Source organism: Pimephales promelas, chromosome 7 (genome assembly GCF_988280905.1).
Source record: "Pimephales promelas chromosome 7, fPimPro1.hap1.1, whole genome shotgun sequence".
In the NCBI taxonomy this organism is placed as follows: Eukaryota; Metazoa; Chordata; class Actinopteri; order Cypriniformes; family Leuciscidae; genus Pimephales; species Pimephales promelas.
Genome location: NC_142775.1, coordinates 11,686,379 through 11,703,355, shown reverse-complemented (window position 1 = coordinate 11,703,355; position 16,977 = coordinate 11,686,379). Strand labels below are relative to the sequence as shown.

At 35.8% G+C, this 16,977-nt stretch overlaps 1 protein-coding gene across 9 annotated transcripts in view; it reads left to right on the top strand.

The window, feature by feature from the left end:
- pcbp3 (poly(rC) binding protein 3) overlaps positions 1 to 16,977 on the top strand; it is an 88,577-nt gene that overhangs the window by 14,220 nt on the left and 57,380 nt on the right. For all 9 annotated transcript variants that reach the window (XM_039669269.2, XM_039669267.2, XM_039669273.2 and 6 more), the window contains exons 2-5: positions 15,492 to 15,544; positions 16,144 to 16,231; positions 16,311 to 16,420; positions 16,759 to 16,899. The gene's annotated coding sequence lies outside the window, so the exon portion shown is untranslated. The remainder of the gene's footprint in view (positions 1 to 15,491; positions 15,545 to 16,143; positions 16,232 to 16,310; positions 16,421 to 16,758; positions 16,900 to 16,977) is intronic.

The window sequence follows — 16,977 nt, the reverse complement described above, 5'->3', positions numbered from 1 at the left end:
CAAAGAGTGTTTTGACACCATGAAAGTAATTTTTTTTCATCATAGTTTTTTTTTTCTTCGGTTTCTGAGTTGGGTGTATACGTTTCCAAATCTATCTTTATATTGCCTTAATCACTGTCTTGTTGGCTCAAACAAAGCACCGTTTTGAAAAATATCAGCAATTCCTAGCGACTGTTAGCTAGGTTTAAAATATGTAATACACAGCGGGGTTAATTCTAACAGAGTGTTACAACTAAGCCTCCAAGTGTACAATGATAATCAAATGAAAACGGAGCCACACAACTTTTCAGGTTTGAGTATACATTTAACTTTGTTAGACTTTCACAAACAATGTTGGGATTTAAAATGTTTAAAATTTAGTGTACTATGAATGATAACTTGTTTATTTATTAAAAATATGGTCTGTTATTAATGCAATAAACCCTTGAAATTTTTATTTTAAGCTCATTTGTATTATCATTACTGTTATTATTAATAATAATAATAATTGTACATCATGCAGCTCCCACACACAAATCTAATTTAATTGCAATTACAATATTTATAATTTTATTCATTATTATTTATTGCAAAACTATGCAGCCCTTTTCTATGTCTCTATCCATGATATTGATCCATAATAGAAGGATGATTGGATGAGGGATATATATGGATATCTGTCTATACAGATGCACAAACAATATCAAACTATACAAATAAAATTGTACTGAATTATGTGTGTTACACACAAGTGTTACAACTAACCCCTCTGTCTGTTACAATTAACCCCACATATGGGGTAAGTTGTAACATTTGCACTTCTGTCACTTTCAGTACAACTGTACGAAAATGGTGGGTCCTAGAAAAAACTTTAAGTGTTCATTTGTAGCAGAGATGTGTATGTTGCTTGTGTAAAAAAAAGTATTAATCGAACCTAATTATTTTTAATTAATTGAGCCAAAACCAAAAAGCATTAGGTTGCCTATTTAAAAAGAAAAAAGTGAAATCACAATCAACCACCCCTTTAACACTTTATAATATTATGGTTTTTTTTTTATTAGCCAGTCTTAACCAGTATAGAGAAATGCTTTGTGTTTGTCCACATATTGAGCTTATGGTTTCTCTAAACTGCCTGAAACCTTAAACAAAGTTAAATTTTTTCTCTGACTAGGCCTTTTCTTGTGAATAAAGACTTTTTTGTGCAATATACCCTTACATACTGCTTTCTCATTGTTAATAGCAGTGTAGAGATACTATTCATTCTTTATGCTATGCTCAACATAACTGTAGAAGACAATGGTGATCTGAAATACTATAGCAAGAGGAAGACTCAACAAATAGAGGACTTGGAACAGGGCCAATTGACACATTAAACCCATGTATTATCTGCAATGCATGCATACAAAAAAATCAGATAATATATAGGTTTAATGTGTTACACGACTGCTGGAAACATTTACCCAAACCAGATGAGCTGGATTTCACCCATGGTTGAAGATATCAACTCAGTGTGTCCATGCATAAGTAATTTAAGTGTAGTGTATTTAACTGGTTCTGTTTGATTTTTGACATTTTTTTTTTTTTTAAGTTGAGACTCAATCTCCGTCTTGCAGGAAAATCTCAACCGCAGATTAGTTAGTGCGCTGTTATTTCTCCCACAAGGGTGAGGGATTTGATCTATCGGCTAATTCCACTCGATGAGAACTGTCTGTGACATCACAACACTATCCCTCACTTCAATAAAAGCCCAGCAGTGAAGGTAAAGCACATGATATCGCTATCTGCTCTTCTCTCAAGGGTGGGAGGGACAGAGCTGTGGAGATATTCAAATGTGCGATGTGCCTTTGAATTTCTGCAGGAGCCTTTTTGCAGGATTAAGACTTAAAAGCCTTTAAAGGAGAACCCCTCCAATCATAAAGGTGTGAAAGTGTCAAGCGGTTTGCCAAACATTTCTGCAAGTCTTGGTTCCTGTCTATTTTAAAAGGCTAATTTTCAGTCTTTCACATTGCTAAGTGTTAACCAAACACATTTGAATAGTTATAAGAAGCTCATACAGGATGTGCATACTTCACATTTCTCAGAATTTGGGGGTCGTGAGATTTTTAAAAAATATTTTTGAAAGTGATATTTCACCTAAAAATGAGTAAATGATCTGCAATCATTTATTCACCTTCATGCCATTCCAAACATGTATGGTTTATGTTCGTGTATGCACTCACCTAAAAGATTATTAGGAACACCATACTAATACTGTGTTTGACCCCCTTTAGCCTTCAGAACTGCTTTAATTCTACGTGGCATTGATTCAAAAAGGTGCTGAAAACATTCTTTAGAAATGTTGGCTGGATAGCATCAGATACAGTAGCTTAGGATAGCACCTTGCAGTTGATGGAGATTTGTGGGATGAACATCCAGGGCTCGAAGCTTCCGTTCCTCCTAGTGATGCACCGAAATGAAAATTCTTGGCCGAAAGAGGAAACCAAGGCCGAAAACCGAAACACCGAAAGAAATTATGCCAATTTTAAGTATCATTGCATTTATGGCTATGACTGTGTACAAACTTTACTAAAATCAAGGCATTGCAATTGCATAAATTAATATAACATTTTCAAAGAATAAATCAATTACAAATTATGCAAATATTTATTTAGCACAATGCACAGTATAAAATAAAATTCAAACTAAAATGTTTAACTTGACCCCACTCATGTGTACACTAAATAATAATCTACTGGCCTGCAGAAAGGTTTTAAAATGAAATGTTCTCTCAAAAACAAAGCCGAGCGCAAACTTCTCATCACACTAGCACCCAGTTTGCACGTCTAAATTAGTTACATTTTAAAAAATTAGCATACAATAGCATAAAAAGCCTTTTTAAATTAACAATGGTCCATGTTTAATACAAATGTACATGAAACTTAATGAAACATGTTTAGTGAATGTAGAAAATATTTAAGAGAGCATTAATTTAGTTCTATACATGCATGTTCCCATATACATATTTTTTTTTTTTTTGTAATGACACAAGTAATAATCTCAGGGTTTACTGGGTTTTACGTGATTATTTTTGTATTGGTGGTGGAATACTAAAAAATAAACATTGTCATGTATTTATCTGTCTTCTTCTCACCGATTCCTGATGGTTAGAGGACAGTTACTTGATTCGTCCCCTGTCGTTTCAAGGAATAGTACAACGGAGAGCGCGTCAAGTAGGGCTGCAACTAACGATTATTTTGATAATCGATTAATCGGACGATTATTTTTTCGATTAATCGATTAATCGGATAAAAAATTTATTTCATTTTTTTTGTTTATTATAACTAAATAAAACCCTAAAACCCTAAAAACCACACTCTTTTGTGTGTTAAACAATCTTCTTTATACAGACAACTTCATTATATAGAAAAACAACAAATAAAAAAAATATATGACCATAACCTATGACAAAAATGCTATTGTAAACTAGATTAGTGGATAACTTAGCCTAGAAAAATCACAAGTGCACAATAATTTTATAAAATCTGAACATTTAGTGAAAAAAACATTCCTTAGTGGGGAAAAAATAAGAGACAATAAGTGTAGCACTATCTCTGGTAAAACGTTACACATTGCTCTTTGTATTGTTGTTATACATTCATGAAAAACATCGTAAAAATCAGATGCACAGCTGTTTAGTGAGGAAGCAATATTGACTGTGTATTATACAGTATCTTTGCAATAGTTTATTCAGCCTTTTCTTTTAACAGTTTTAAATTTCATTTAGGCTACATGTGCACGTGAAGAACAATTATAGTGCGCCGAGTCTACTAGTGTTGTGATCTAACAGACACTCAGTAGAAAGTGATTAAGTTACAGCAATAAAAGTCTAGCAAGATAGTCATTATATTACGAAACCATAGACCTTTATCTACGGATCAATTATAATAATAACATTGAATCATCTTGGAAAGAGTTTCATCATGTTAACTGTTGTAACGCGACGCGCTGTTTGAACACCGAATAGAGAATGACTGACAGCCGCAGTGGAGGGAAAAGCTTACGTTAACTTGAATTTAATGACTTAAATATACATTTCTATCTCACATTATACTACAGTATGGCTTCATAAAGTATACACGATTAACGCAGGTCACCTATTTTGGTTTCAAAACGGCGAATTTGCCGAAAGGTGAATGATTTTTGTGTATGCTGCATATTGATAGCGGTTTCCTGATGCCCGCAAATTAGTTCAAACTCACGGAATCAAGAATGCGCATGCGAGACAGAAGATAATGTGCTCCAAACCGTCCGTGTTGCGCACAGACCGGCGAGGGAGAGAGACTGCGTGTGTGCCTCATGAAGCGCACGTAAGAAGCGCATGTAAGAAGCGCATGTAAGAAGCGCATGTAGCATGTAAACAATCCCCGTGACGTAATCAGACCAACTAATCGATAATGACATTCGTTGACAACGATTTTCATAATCGATTATAATCGATTTTATCGATTAGTTGTTGCAGCCCTAGCGTCAAGTATAAACGCCTCGACCGTTTGGAGCGGTGCACGCGCTGTCTGTGGAGACTCGCACTGCCTTGTTTACTTTCACCTGCCTCCGCAGCGCGAGTCTTATTTATAATTTTGAATTGTTTCATCCACCTATATCTGCTCTAAACAATGCGTGCCGCCATGACGACGACTCCGGTTGCGAGCGGGTCAAGAGTGGTGCGCGCTCTGTCTGTGGAGACTCGCGCTGCCTTGTTGATACTTGCCTCCGCAGCGCGTCTCCACAGACAGCGCGGGCACCGCTCTTGACCCGCTCGCAACCGGAGTCGTCGTCATGGCGGCGCGCATTGTTTAGAGCAGATATAGGTGGATAAACAAGATTTCCGTCTCATCGCGGGTTCAGATACACTGAAATACGTCCACACCGCAGACATGTTGCTTCAGACAAGCACGTGCAGGTCGCGGTTTCTGTTTGCGTCATCACAACATTTCGGCCGTATTGTTTCGGTGATAAAAATCTTTCAGCCGAAAACCATTTTGGGCCATTTTCGGCCGAAAATTTTCGGCGGCCGAATATTCGGTGCATCCCTAGTTCCATCCCAAAGATGCTCTATTGGGTTGAGATCTGGTGACTGTGGGGGCCATTTTAGTACAGTGAATTCATTGTCATGTTCAAGAAGCCAATTTGAAATCATTCAAGCTTTGTGACATGGTGCATTATCCTGCTGGAAGTAGCCATCAGAGGATGGGTACATGGTGGCCATAAAGGGATGGACCAATTGGCACTAAGGGGCCTAGAAGTGTGTCAAGAAAACATCCCCCACACCATTACACCACCACCAGCAGCCTGCACAGTGGTAACAAGGCATTATGGATCCATGATAGATAGATAGATAGATAGAAAATTTATTAATCCCGGTAGGGAAACTGGTTTGCCACCAACCGTACAACCATAAACACAGTACACAACTAACAGACAAATAAATAAATAAATAAATATGCATTAAAAGAATGACAAAAACCTGATAAGACACAACTACAAGAAATATTCAATTTCACAGTGCAAAAATAATCAAACACTAACTCTATTAAAGGCCTGGATGTCACTCAATAATTAACAGTGTTCATTAAAATATCTGACTGCTGCTGGGACAAAAGATCTTCTCATCCGCTCACTAGAACACCGAGGCAGAACCAGTCGCTCACTGAAAGAGCTTCTGAGTCCCCTAAACAAATTGTGTAGTGGATGGCCTTCAAAAAGCAGGACAGTTTTCAATTTTGAATGTATCCTCTTCTCCACAGTAACCTCCAATGCATCTGGGTTAAGACCAATAACTGAACCAGCTCTCTTGATCAGTTTATTTATCCTAATAAACTGATCATGTTCTCATTCTGTTTAATTGTAGCCTCTTTTTCCAATTTGTAGTGGAGATGAGTGGTACCTGGTGGGGTCTTCTGCTGTTGTTGTCCATCCGCCTCAAGGTTGTGCCGTGTTTGCTTTGCTGCATACCTCGGTTGTAACGAGTGGTTATTTTAGTCAAAGTTGCTCTTCTATCAGCTTGAATCCGTCGGCCCATTCTCCTCTGACCTCTAGCATCAACAAGGCATTTTCGCCCACAGGACTGCCGCATACTCGATGTTTTTTTTTCACACCATTCTTTGTAAACCCTAGAAATGGTTGTGCGTGAAAATCCCAGTAACTGGGCAGATTTTGAAATACTCAGACCGGCCCGTCTGACACCAACAACTAGGGCTGTCAATCTTCCTCTATAATACTATTCAAATTCCATTGCATATTTTATGTAATATTCGAATAATATTCGCATATTATATGCTCAAATTCATCCTATTATTAATATTTACGACATTGCACATTCTTATGGATCGCTAATGCCACTATAGCCTGTGGTTGTTGTTACATGTTCCGTCCACTAGAGGGACATCTAACATTACTAATAAACATTTAGATCGCGTCCATAAACCATCCATAAACCAGCTATACAACGTGGTAACCTCGAAAATCCACCAGTATGCTGGCTAATAACTTTTTTTTAAAGCTGGTTCTCAGACATTTACAGCGCTGTGTTGGACTGATTTGTGTAGCGGTGTTCCAAAGGGCAACATGACATCATTTTGCGTCAACATACACGCCACTTTCGATTCAAGTGGCGTGTTATCTATACGTATTTTTGAGCCATTTCATGAGATCAGTCTGCAAAGGGAGAGAGTGTGCGCGGGACTAGCTAGCTTTCGAACGGCACTCGCAAGGTCTCTCGCAATGTATGTTATGCGCGCAGTATGTTCTATCTCGCTCTAGATTCCAGGAGATTTTAACTAATTTGCTGCCATCAGGGAGACGCTATCAACATGCGGGAGTCTCCTGAAACGGGAGGCTTAGGATGTCTGTATGGGAAACCCATAGGGGAAAACCTGATGACAGCTTGGATAATGTGCACAATTGATTCAAAAACTTTATTGTTCATTAGACGAAACAAAAGCATTTCATTTTCACATGCGTGTAAGCCGCGAGAAAGACGATATTGCATATATTTTTTTTAAATATATATAAAAGCAATATTCAAATAGTAACTTCAGCATTCGAATAGTATTGATTTTTTTAAATATTCAAATTATATTCGAATTTCGGAATTCGTTGCCCTAACCATGCCAACAACCATGCCATGCTCAAAATTGCTTAAATCACCTTTATTTCCCATTCTAACATTCAGTTTGGAGTTCAGGAGATTGTCTTGACCAGGACCACACCCCTAAATGCATTGAAGCAACTGCCATGTGATTGGTTGATCAGATAATTGAGAAATTAGATAATGAGAAATTGAACAGGTGTTCCTAATAATCCTTTAGGTGTGTGTGTGTGTATATATATATATATAACTATATATGAAGAGTTTGGTTCCAAAACGCTATAAATCCATTTTGATGAATTTGAGTAAAACTGTGTTTTCTTTAGCAAGAAAATGGGAAGATGAAAACCACTATTTTCGGTTTCAAATTTTCACATAGCATTTGTAGTTTATAATAACAATAAAAAATGAAATCCAGGTTTTGATTTCCAAAGATTTATTATAAAAACAGATCGTTTTTCCCCCAAAATGCAATAAATCCAATAATGTATTTTTTTTTCAAAATGCAATTAATCAAAATAAAATTTTATACACATTGAATTTCTTGTGCATACTATAAATCCATTGCTTTAATATAACAATATTCGGTAACACTTTAAGGTTTCATGTCATGAATTATCATGAATTCATGAATAAATGAATTATGCATTAATTCATATTAATATCATCAGGAACTATCAACGTTTTTTTTTTTTTAACAGTTCAATGTTTTTCATTCATGACTTCATGGATGAACAAAACCTTAATTAAAACATTAACTAAGACGAGCACATCATCATGAATTATGATTTATTAAGCATGATCTAACGTTATGCATATCGCTGTTGTCAACCTTGGGATGTCGCCGCTGAACTTTTTTGACGGCGATCAGCTGTAAACTGGCTTGGTCCTGCTCGGTTTTCATTGACTTTGAATAAAACAACTGAAAGTTTTCCAAAAGATCCTCTGGGGGTCAGTGTGTCAGCGTGACAGAAGTTTGATGCTGTCGTGTGAGAACAAGCAACAGCCGGCATTTCCTCCTCTCGAGTCCATCTTCTTCCTCACGTAAATGATTCAATTTCGATGTCACGTTTACCCATGCAGGATGCCTTACCCTCCGCATGTTCACCAATGCTGTCAAAATTATTCATTTTTTTGTTTGTTTGTTGATCGAAAGGACAAAATAGAGAAAACCTAGGAAGCCGGGTTAGTTAAAGCGCTGCCGTTACTGTTTACATTGCGTGGAATGGTGCGTTGCGATTGGTTTAGCGGATATGTGGCATTTTGCAGAAAAGGGAGACTGGCGTTTGTCGCGGTTTGGAAAGAAAGGGAGAAAACATTACATAATAACACGGCGGATATCCCATTTTACGTAAAATTAAACATTGTTTTGTATCTGGTCGGTATTGAAAAGTCCGATTTTTGCAGTAACTCATTTTTTTAAAAATGGCGTTTATCGCGTTTTGGAACCAAACTCTTCATAGATAACTATATATATATATATATATATATAACTAAATTTGGACAATCAGACAAGCATGTCACATACATATTTATTTAAGTATATGTGCTATTTTAAATCATACAAATTAGATTTGAGAGTTATATCACATATGTAAATTGCGACTTCAACTTTGGTCTCTTACACACATAAATCTATGGCTTCAGGAGGCTTGCAATATTGCGTGTGATTCATACAATAAAGAATAATTATAGTGTTCTTATGGTGTTTTTTGTGTATTTTAGAGTTTGACAAAACCCCATTCACTTTCATTGTATGGAAAACAACCACAGTGTATAAACAGCATCCCACCTAACATCTGCTTTTGTCTTTGAAAGGAAAAAGAAAACAAGAGGGTTTGAACGACGTGATGTTGAGTAAATTAATTTAAAGTTTTGGAACTATTCGTTTAAGAATTGAAGGACTGAGTAATTGCAGTGTTTATAAAATGACAAAGTTTATCCCAGTACTTCTGTGATCATTTGAATTATTGTAACAGAAATAATTATACTGTGGTTAAAAAGACCACAGAAGTTTTATATATTCTTTACATGACAACTGCTCTCTCTGGGTCAGCGTTCGCTGTGAACGTTCTTGTCAAACGTTTAATAGACACAGCTGAATCATAGTCCTTTAGGAATAAGATCCCGTGGGTGTTTGAAATGAGATTACGATCTTTTAACGATTAATCGTGCAGCTGTAGTCAAACGCAGTTTAGATTGATTTAGATGCACATAAGTATTTGAATTTTTCAATTTAGCTGTCGATGATCAATAACTAATTATGACCACTACAGTAAGTAATGTTTTGTGGTGTGGGCAGCCACTTCCTTTCACAGCACTATTTTATAGCGTTCTTCTGCATGGCTCTGGGCCTGAGTACTTAGCTCTGCCCTTTCACAGATTGTGCGAGCGTCTTCAGAAGAATCCCACCCGTATGTTAAGAACACACACACTGTGAAGGGTATTATGGGACAACTGTCTCCCTCAGGCATAGATACCCAGGTGGAATAGGGGCTTCTGGGGGACTGGATTCTGCAATATACAAAAGCCGCTCAGCACAAAAGGGGTCAAATAAAGGATATCTATGAAATGCCATTAGCTCTCAATTAATGCCAAGGGCATATAGAGTATAATGACTCGTCTGGGTAATACGCGAGTGTCCGTATAGGCTGATGCAGCTATTGAATTTTGGCATTCAAGCCTTTTATCTTACTTGCATGTAGAGCAGCAGACCACATCAACAGGGGCAAGACAAAGGCGTCGTGGAGTAGCAAGATGGTTTTGACCATTTTTGTATTAAAAAAAAATAAATAAATAAATATATATATATATATATATATATATATTATTTTACTTTGCACAGTGAAATGTCCATTGATTTATGTATTTTAGTATTTACACTACTGTTTAAAAGTTTGGATATTTTTTAATGAAGTTTCTTCTCACCAAGACTATTTGTTTGATCAAAAATGCAGTAAAAACTGTAATATTGTAAAGTATTATTACAATTATTTTATATATTTTAAAGTGTAATTTATTCCTGTGATGGTAAAAGCCATTACTCCCGTCTTCCGTTATAGTATAGTTAGATTTTAGAGTTAATGAAGCTTCGTCCCTATATTATTTTCTGATGAGTTTGTATTAGGTGTATTAAGTGTCCTTGAAGCATTTAAATCACTTATTTTTTCACACACTTTGCTCAATTCTAGTTTAAGTTGTTACACTTATGTGTTTATTCGAGGCAGTCTCAAAAACATTGACACCTTCGTTTTGTTTCCTGTTGCGATTTGGTAATTTGAGACAATTTCATAATTAATTTAATATTTCTATTTGTTGTGCTGGACAAACTGATGGCTAAAAGATTAATATGCTGTAATGTGCCACCATGTTTGTCAAATATTTAATAATTTATATTATCTATAATTTTTTTTTAATAAGTAATGAAGTTTCTCTATATGACATAGCCAACATTATATCATAAAACTCAGAATTTTGCTTGTAATTCAGTAGTAAATGTCTGACATGTACATAGATTTAAATGGGTCAAGTTGCAAAATGTAATTATATTATTGCCCTGCTTTCATCTACTAAAAGCAATTATAAGGCATAAAGATACTAAGATATTGTAAACGTTAACATCATAATTTTCTATAAAGCTACTTTTATTATGAAAAGTGCTATACAAATAAATTTGACTTGATTTGATATTGATATCAAAATATTTTTTGAGGCTTAAAGTAAAAATGTATGCATAACCGGATATTTTAATGTAAATATATATTGTAATAAAAATATTATTATTAAATCAACCTTTTTCAAAATATTATCAGTGTTTCAGCTCCCATCTTTATTTGTCATTTACAAAGAATCTCTATACATCCTAAATCGTACAGTTTTAACACCTAGAAAGTCTTTTGTGTTAACAGTAGTGATATTGTATTCTAGATTTGTTACTCAAGGCATGATTATGCATTGATGTCTGCATTTTCAACAGGTTTTTATTGCAGAGAATGAAAAGAGGTGGCAAAGTCAAACAAGCTGGTGTAGATGAAATGCTTTTAAATGTTCCTCTAAGCTCCTTTGCTGGGTGTTTGTGTGTAAGTGACAGCCTCTCACAGCCCTGTCAGACTGTTTCTGCACATAAGCAGTTCTCCTAACATTATGCTTACTGCTTCTTGACTTGTTTTGTTCCTGTGTAATCCCTCTGCACTTGGTCGACTCCATTCGCTTTGCTTGGGCTGCTGAAACTGCAGCTCGCTTTTAAACCTTGCTCAACTTTTCAGACTGACTTTCAAAGCATCTTGCCATGAGAAAGCAAACCACCAAACTCTTTCACACCGTCACGACGGCATTATTTTCATTGTGCCCGCAAAAACGCACTTTCATCAGTGTTTTCTTTTTTGCATTGTGGCATACATTTAGCAACAATTTTAATATGTCTGGCAGGATGCATCAATGTATAGTCCTGGTATCACAGAAATGTAATTGTTCAATTCAAAAGATGCTTTGTGTCCACCAAATACTGTGATTTAAATATATTATTTACTGTTCATTATTCTTATTTTCCTCTGTGTAACTTTACGTTCTCTTCTTTTTGATTTTAGTTTAAATTAGGTATGTTATCTGGAGGGACAACCTTGTCCAGGACCCTGAGGAGAGGGGTCCACTAAAGCCCCACTTTAAAAAATGCTGGGTTGTTTCCATCCATGTTTGGGTCAAATATACCAACCATTGGTTTAAATGTTTGAATTACATTTTTAAACCCAATGTTTGGGTTTGTCCAGATTTGACCCCAACATTTTTTTATTTTATTTTTTTTCATCTCCTGATGGGTCAAGATCCAAAAATGGGTTATAGATCTTTTTTTGATTGGGTAGCAGGGAAATATGACTAATATACATTTAATAATTTAATTTTATTTGTTTATTACAATATTTTATAAAAAAATATGTATATAAAATGTGCTTTGTGTGTGTGTGTGTATGTATATATATATATATATATATATATATATATATATATATATATATATATATATATTTTTTTTTTTTTTTTTCTTTTGGCTTTTGGACATTACATAATTTTGAAAATCAAAGTTAAAAGAAATTTAAAAGAAACTAACTTAAAAATAAATTTGCGTGTAACCATGATAGGTCAATGTTAAACATTTAAAATGCTATTAGTCAAGCTCAGGTTTTTATTAAACGTTTATTAAACAAAATAAATTAAATGGAAGATCCACCATAAGGACAAAACAGTTTAAAATACTTAAAACTTTCTAATGTCTAGATTCTAAATTATGCACGTTGTGTACATTTCCTTACACAACTAGTGTCAACTCGTGTCCTTTTAATATAGCCTATTTATAGTACTAAAAGAATGCTATATACAGTATATATATATATATATATATATATTATGAATTGAACATACTCTCTCTCTCACAAACACATTATTTTACATTTTCAGATACAAACGCCTCATTTTAAAAATAATAACTTGTTCATAAATGTTCATTGTCACTAAAGTATTTGTATTTATTTTTTATTTTTTGCTGTTTTTATGAAATTATTGTAAAAAACTGCTTAACAGGGTGGAGAAAGTATGACAGTGGACTAAGTAGATGATGGATGGATGATATGGATATACAGAAACAATATTAACCAACACTATCTCACGACCAATTCGTACGAATTCGACGCATGATTAAAAAGTGTCTAATTCGTACTAATTCGTACGACCTCACTCGTACTAATTCGTACGATTTGTCTAAACCCACGTGATGGTTAAGTTTAGGGGCGGGGTAAGGGGTAGGTCATTCGTACGAATTCATACGAATTGGCCAATTCGTAAAATATGTACGATTTAGCAAAATCGTATTAATTCGTACGAGTGAGGTCGTATGAATTGTTACGAATTAGCCACTTTTTAATCATTCGTCGAATTCGTACGACTTGGTCGTGAGATCGGGTTGATATTAACCAAAGCACTTTAAATACACTACTTCTTCAACTTTAAACAATCTCTGTTTACACTCTCAGTGTCCACTGATCTAAAATCAGCCTCTGCACCATGTCTGAGCAAAAAGAAGCTGGAAAATGTCTCAAATTATTTCATTGATTCAAATTCAATTACTGTTTAAATGCTCTTTTGCTTTGAAATGTATATTCAACATTTTTAAGGCAGTAAGATCACGATATGAGGATCCCATATGAGGATAATAAAATAATCACTTGAAAACTTCTTCTATACTATATAGTCTAGTGGTTGGTGAGGAAAAACAATGCATAATACTGAACTAACCATACAATCACACATAATTCAATTTGGTAGATGCTGTATATACAAATTTCCATTGACGGCTATTCGTTGCACACTTTCTGGGGGTCCTGGCCAGCCAAACATCTGTCATTGAGATGAATGGGAAAGCTAACGGATAGCTTTCTCCAGGTATTATAAACTTCCTTAGGCCCTCCCATAAAAATTTCATCCGAGGCCCTGTGAATTCAAGCGACAGCCCCGGCTGAAATTAATGGAGACGTTTGATTGATTAGACCTGCATTTCAGAGAGATTCCTTTGCAAATCAATGCCTGCCTGCATGTAAGCGTTAATGAAATTGCACACCGGCAGAAGTGAGCTGACTTTTTCCATGACTGAGTTAAGAGTCTGCACTTTCTCCAAAAGCCCTGTGGAGATCTTTCCCCTTTTAACCTCTCCATCAAAATGTCATTTGATTCAAAAACGTTACAGCCAGTGAAGTGTCTCCAAGTTGATTCATTTATTTATTAGTAAATGAAAGTAATGAAACGCTTAAACACATTTCAATAGCACTGTTTTGTGCTGCTCTGGCTTTATTGCCCACCGAGAATTACTTATTTGATTAATGCATTAGGTGCGTTTACAATATTTAGCAAAGCATGGACCCCCCACCCCCTCGGCTAAATGAAAAGGGGAAAATATCTGCTTTCCTCTCTCAGGCTCGATATTACGTTTTGAAGCACAATGTTGAAAGGGCTGCAATTCATTATTAATGCTCACAATATAAATAGTTTAGATCTTATTAATATTTAATTTATGATAGAAAAAAAAAAGATTTGAGTGACTGCTACAGTATTGGAAAAATTGTAAATATATTATAAAGGCTGTTCGTCTGAAATATCGCCAGTGGGAAAAGCAAAATGTAAACATGCGTATGCCATATGTGTTTGTCTTTTGATATAATTCCTGCTTCACCCGTTGAGTGTGTAATATGTAACAAAGGAGTCTGACGGCTATGTTAAATATGCCCTTGCATCATGGTGTGGTTCATGTGACTGGCGCGAGTATGATTGTCTCTCCGGGCCGTGTGTCGAAAGGAGATAACTTGTGTGTTTTATGGATCTTTTGAGCACTGTAATCGCCATCACAACGGAGATCTTTAATCTCACTGGTGTGTTCGTTCGCCATCGCTTTGGGACAGTCCTTGAGTAGGGGTCGGGTGATAATCTGTAAACGCCGGGACGTGGGACCCTGAGAAAGCGGAAAAGGAATAGGAGCTTTTAGAGATCATTAAACATTAATAATTGTGATTTGTGTGTCGAGCCCTTGTGCTGAATTTCAGTCTACATCATTATAGAGTTTCATCTCTGGGACTCTCTGAAGTGGCTCCATGTCAAACAGGAGATCAGATTGTAAGCGCCTTTAGAGGAACTGATTAACTTCTGGTTTGCACAATATCGCTCAGGCTGAGGGCCGAAGTGTTTTATCTGGATCCGCTTGAAGCCTATAAATAAATTGGCCAAATTGTTTTTTGGAGTGTAGACGGGGTAAATATTTAACAGGTGTTTCTTCTGCCAATATTTTACATGTGGAGAAGTCTGCATGACCCTTTTTTTTCTTTATCCAGAGTGGTCATCAAACTGGAAAATGATTGACACTAGGTGTCCGTAGTTTCTTTTGCCAGTAGATGTCAGTCTTCCCTAAGTACTGTAAATTGTGTTTTAGGAGTCTGAGACATGTCAAGCGCTTTAGGGTTTGATATAATGTTTAGGAGAAACCCTAAACCCTAAAAAGTTAGGCTAAATATATATTCACTAGATATATTTTTTGCTTGATCCTGTGGTAATAAGACTCAATGATTAAAGTAGTGACTTCCTTAATGAATATAAAATGTGTGTTTATAGGTGTGTTTGTGGCAGATTTGAAGGTGGCTCATCCAATCAAAATGCAATCTGAACTAATCATTTTATAATCCATGTCATATATTTGATAATCACTTCTATGTCACTTAGAGCCAGAAACCAAATTCATCACCATCTTGTTAAACAATGCCAAACATGACCACTAGAGGGAGCACTTTTCACACACACAGATAGACTTTCATTTATGTTCAATTACTGATAAATGTCTCCTTGTTTTTTGAAGGAATTACTCTCTGCTTGGAGTTGAAGGCTGGATTTGGCAGTGCGCTCACAGACGTAAGAGATGGTTACAATTACAGTGATATGCATCAAAAAAATAACTATTTGTACAAGCTAATTTGTTATGCAGTTTTGTGTGTTAGACATGGGATGAGAATCTGAAACTATACAGATCATTCCTGTTATGCATTACATTTTGTAATTTGTGTTATTTATGGTGTTATTTCTATAAAATTCCATTACAAACTTATGCCCAAATAGAAATATTCTGTTAACTGTAAGACTGAAGACGTTAATATTTACATATAGAACAATAACAGTAATATAATTTAAATAATATAGATAGTATGATGACAATTTCTGCATGTTTGGCTTGAAAACATTTCTATTAGAAAATGAAAGCTGAAATACACCTGAAATATTTCTTAATGAATTGCCAGGTTTTTTTTTCTCCCAAGCACCCAAGGACATGACAGAAATAACAACATCTGCTCAAACCAATGTAGTGTTCACTTAATTGTGAGGTTTTAATGAAACTAACCAATATGATTGGTCTCTATCTTTTAAAAGTTCTATTTAATTGTCCTACATTGCAAAAGTATCGAATGGAATTGGATTCTAACTTTGAATATTTCCCTCTCCCATCTTTTTTACAGAATCTTGGTTTGGAAGAGCAGAAGAAAACCTTTAATTTCAAATATTTAATAAACCTCCTTTACAGAGAAACAGTAAGGACTTGCTCAGGTAATGCATCGAAGTCATAAAACTAGTTAAATCTGTGAATCAATTAGATTTTTCTGAATGTTTTGCTTCTTTTTAAAAGGTGAGGTACACTGGACAGACGGAACTCTCTCAAGTCGTCTGGAAGTGTGACGGCACTTGGTCACATGACCTGGAAGAGAAAACCCAAGAGACTTCTGGGATCCCTTTCTGGTCAGTGATACCGTTTCATGCATTTATAAATCTCATAACATGGCAAATCATTGGTTAAATCCCACAAAAGTGGTGCATCCACAGAAATGTTAGAAGCTGATGCTTTTGGCCTTAACTTTTTAACACAATGTTCCCATTTAAGGATTTAGTTAACCGTGAGATAAGTTAATCAGCGCACATATGGCTAGTGCGATTTCACCCGTGCTCTTGAGGCAAACCCCCTTTCGTTACACTGAGACCCTGATGTGGAGAAGGTGCAACGTATGGCGGCCTCGCATGACTGACAAACGTGGCTTAAACTGACAGTGTGTTGTTTTGATTTGCCTTCCTGCCTGCAGAATGGGCCGCTTATCAACCTGGAAAGAAGTCTAAAGGCTGATGAACTGATCCGCACAGCGACACAGCTGCGCTCTCTTCCCCTCTTCATCTGTCCAATCTCCCCATTTATGTCCTGAGATCCACAACTTTCTGCAACTCTGGTGAGTACAGTGCCCTTTCTTCGTCTGTGTGCCTATTAGAATCCCTTATAGTCTTGCTGAACTGGTTCTTGCAGGTTC